This window comes from Trachemys scripta, chromosome 1 (assembly GCF_013100865.1).
Source record: "Trachemys scripta elegans isolate TJP31775 chromosome 1, CAS_Tse_1.0, whole genome shotgun sequence".
Lineage (NCBI taxonomy): Eukaryota > Metazoa > Chordata > Testudines > Emydidae > Trachemys > Trachemys scripta.
In genome coordinates, this window is record NC_048298.1 from 96,821,444 (window position 1) to 96,826,217 (window position 4,774).

Here is a 4,774-nt window from a genome sequence, read left to right on the forward strand (position 1 = left end):
CTCCCCCAAAATAATGTAAATTATATGTTCATAGTCTACTCAGCCCACCTCCCCCCCAAAAAGGTGACATCTGATCTTTTATTAAAAATAACCCCCACAGACATGCAGAGGACTGGACTGGAAGACTGCTCAAGGTCCCTTCCACTCCTACAATTCTATGACTCTATGATTACCTGATTTGCCCCAAAATTATCCATTAAAACCATTTTAAAAAAAATCACATCTTTTCAAACCCCTCTTAAAAAACAAACAGATGTGGCAAGAAGCCAGTAAGAATTTCCTTTTTAAAGGCTTATTCTTTTTGAAGGGCTTATTCCTGCTGCCACTAGAGTCAGAGATAAAATTCCCAACCTTGGGTCAATTTTTCAGCAGCTGTAAATAGGACATGGATTTACATTGGCTGAGGATCTGGCTTATTAAGTCCCAGACAGGAGCAATTCCTAAATTACTAGGCAGAAGTTATCAAGCAATCCTGTGATCAGCAATGAACAAGCTAGGTGCCATTTACAGTACTGATTGGAGGGATCTGGAACTACTGAATGAAGAGTTTACTGATTGCCTGAGGAAATTAGCAATTTAAATCTCTTGTTAGCTAAAGCAACTGCTTTGAAAAACACTCACAAAATGAAGAGTAATGCAATTGACAATCTGTTAGAACTTGGTTGTTGTATTTAATTGCCAAAATCCTCTTTGTTTTTAAAAACTAACACTCACAGTATCTGATTCTTAGCTGTTTTACAAAGGTAACAAGCATGTTCAAGGCACAAGACAGATTGTTCTCTTGGGAGAGGAAAACAAATCCAACACTATTATTCACAGATCAGTGTCTTCATAGTAATTGACTGGCCCATCATCTGTTGACATTTCTAAGATTTAGCATGTAGAGCAGCAGATGGGCTGGCAAGGAATTTGCCGGGAGCTAAGGAACTCCATGAATTTTATTTTAAAACCTTAACAAATATTCAGTTTGGAGCCCAATCATCCAGCTCTCACTGAGTTCATGGGAGTTTTTCCTGAGCAAGGGCTGTGGTCGGTATCAATCCCGCAGCAGACTTCAGAGCTGCATTTTATCAGCCTACTATTCCCTGAACCATTCTACAAATATGGATGATAATGAAACACGTTTCCGGTATTTACAGCATATTCAGGCTTAAGAGAGTGAGTGCTGTTATCAGCTCTCAAATGTGGTTACATTTGGACTGGCAGAGTTCTTCCAGGGACAGGGGCACCCAGAGGATTCAGGGGGCCTGGGGCAAAGCAATTTGGGGGCCCCTTCCATAAAAAAAGTTGCAATACTATAGAATACTATATTCTCGTGGGGGCCCCTGTGGGGCCTGGGGCAAATTGCCCCACTTGCCCCCCACCCCCAGGCAGCCCTGTCCAGGGAAAGGGTGGGGATGGGAGGAAAAAGGATTCAACTGTCCCTTCAGACAACCTCTTTGGACATCTTTACAAGGATCCATGTTCTGATCACGTATGGGTGGATCCCATAATGCTTTGAGGAAGAGTAGGGGTGTCTGGACCGAATTCCAACTTGAGTAATAAATCTTTAAATTCCTCTTGCAACTTTAATTGGATGCAGTTTCTTGTTTTTCTTGTTCCAAAGGTGTATGTAGTGTTGGTATATATGGCTACCATGTCCCATCCCTGAGGTAGGTGCCTTTCAATGATGGGCGAAGAAATTCTTACACTATACATACAGGGAACACTCCTGAATTCTTTCTGCACCCAAAAGTTTTGTTTCTATGGCATGCTGGGATCCCTTGGGATGAATGGTACTATACAAATATAAGATATTTCTAAGGGGCCTTCTACCCCTTAGGTCATTCAGCCTTCCTAGTGCCTACACTGGTAATCAACAGTCATTCTATGGCAGCTTCCCCTGTGCCGTTAGCCTAATATGCAAGCAGAGCAACCGTCACTTTCCTCTGCCTCCCTCAAGAGTTCAGTCAAACCCAGCAACTGCTCACAATAAGTTCAGTTGCAATAAAATCAGCTGTTACTAACAAAGAGAGAATTATAAAATAAAAAGATAATCACATACACACCTAGATATATACAACAGAAAGAATCTCTGGGTTGGCACATCACTAAGGTCCCAATTCAAATCCCTATTGAACAAACACTTGAGCATGTGCTTAAATTTAGGCACAGTCTTAAGTCCCATTGGCTTGGACTTAAGAACTCTTAAATCTTTTGATAGTTTGGGGCTTACTTTTGTAATAGCATATTGTAAGATTACTTTATCCAGATTGCTGCAGGAAAATTTCTTCCTGCCTGGGAGAAGTACATTTAAAAAGGCATGCTCCTCAGAGGAAGACGCTTTGGACAGCGTCAGAGTGGAACTCCAACCATTCAGTTAGAGGTTTTCTTCTCATGAGGTCTTCTCCCTGTACACAAGATGGTTGACTGACAAAAGGAAAAGTGCATTTTAACACTGTATTTTAAGAAGAATGCAGGTTTTTAATCGATTGTTATATAGTAGTTGATTTTGAGGAAAAGCATTTAAAGAAGGTATTTATTTATCAAAAATCAACTATTTATTATACCAGCAAGGGTAGAAATGTACAGTGAAATTACACTGTGCATGCATGTTGTTCTCAAAATAGAGATGTCATCTTCTTAACTGCTATATATAAGGACAGATTGGAATGATTCATTGATTTTTGTGACACAATGATATCTGGTGGACTCCACATGCAGCTAATAGGAAATGTAAAAGCACAAGGAAGTAGGCTAGAGAGAAGCATGGAGACAGACTGAATTTTGGGACTGTGTGGAAAAACTAAATCCACTTGCATCCATTATGCTCTTGATGTAATAATAGAAGCAATTTAGTTAAACCTGATACTCCCTGCTTCCTTCAAAACTTATGTGGAGTTACTCCCAGTATTGGCAACCCCATGTTTTCAAAAACCATGATTTGAGACTTCAAAAAATCCTGAAAGCAGCTTAGAAAATAATAAATTTGGTGAAAGGGATAGGGGGAGGGGGTCTTTGCTTCTGGTTTTTGAGCTTTTAGATTACATTTTCCAGCTTTTCTCTGCAATCAGAAGGGCTAGAAATTTACTTTAAAAAATTAAAACTGAGATTCTTGTGTAATCACATGACTCCAGGAACTGGGGCTTAATGCAAATACCATGAAACTCACAATAAAACTCCAAGAGTTGGCAACACTGTATAGTAGTATAACTGAGAGGAGAATTTGATCCCAGGTAGCTTCTTAGAAATTAATCTAATATTTCTGGATTTTTATTTTTCCAATAATTGAAAATTATTAGCCTTGGCAATGTTCTCATGCTATGGTGCAATGTAAATCAAACATAGTATGACTTTTTCTGAAATACCAAATGTATTTTCAGATCCTTCGAGGTAATGGCTGTAGGATTTCTAAAACTTTTTTATGCATATTCTTACTTAAAAGGGAATAAACGTTATTTAAATACTCAAAAGTGTATCACATTAATTAATTTATTTTAATATTCTGCCTTAAAGACATGCATTTTGGTTTTTGTCTTTCTGTTTTTCTTGGTGTTTACTGTTCTTCAGTATGGTTTGTGTCTGGGAGAATTTCGAGGCTAGTTAGAAACTGGGGCCCCAATACAGGAAACACTTAAGAATATGCTTAGTCTAAGCATCTGCTTAAATCCAATTGACTTCAACTAAAATTAAAGTTAAGTATGTGCTTCACATCTTTCCCAAATTAAGGTGCTTTCCTGAACTGGAGTCTTGGCTATGCTCCTATCTGTGGAGGGTGCCTGGATAACGATTCTATGTAGCCTTGTAACCGAATACTTTGTTTTTAAAAATTTAATTGTCTTTTTTTTCTTTTTAATGAAAGCAAAACAAAGGCAAGCTTCACTAGAAGAGCCGCATTCCCTTCCCTAATTCAAGCCAATTCATTTTTTTAAATTATTCTAAGCTGTTTTTTTTTAACTTAAAATAAATCACAAAAAAGAGAGGCTTCCTCTTAGGAGTCTGAATACGGACATTAGCCTTCCCTTGAAGAAGGTATTCTGATGGGGAGGGAGGCAAAACAGATAGATACTGACAAGCGCTGTTGAAGTCATATACTTTGCAAACTGCACCTTATCTGCACACAATCAATGCAAATCATATACAGGATAAACATGTTTACTGAAATCAAGTGCATCTGTAAACATCAATTTTAGGAGATTACTAACAGGCTTAATGGAAATAAATAAAGCCATGTGCTTTACATTAAAATGAAAATAAGACCTTGTTTACATGGAAATCAAAAATCTCAGTGGTATTGTATTTTGTCTTGGTATTGTTTTGTGATTCATAACAAAAAAATCACAAGATATTGTTCCTTTCTCTCAACAGCTAAAATTCCCTGCACCGTGCATGCTTTGTTATTTTTTTCAAACCCACTATTTTGCAGCAATCCTGTTGACTAAAACATCAAAGCTGTAATATTAGGTTGTTTAACCTTTTTATTTATCCAGGATAGATACAGTGTTTGGGAGAGATTATTACACAAAAAACCCACCCCTAGTCCAAAGATCTCACAGTGTCCCAATTTTTTGGGAGGGAAGTTCTATGGCCTGTAGGGTTACCATATCTATTAAATAAAAAAAGAGGACCCTCCACGGGCCCTGGCCCCGCCCATTTCCCTGCCTCCAGCCCCGCCCCAACTCCACCCCTTCCCCACCCTAACCCCGTCCCCTCCTCCCTCCCACTCCCAGCCAGGGGGAAAGGGCTGCCCGAGCGCTACCGGCTTCACGGTTTGCCAGGCAGCCCCCAGACCCTG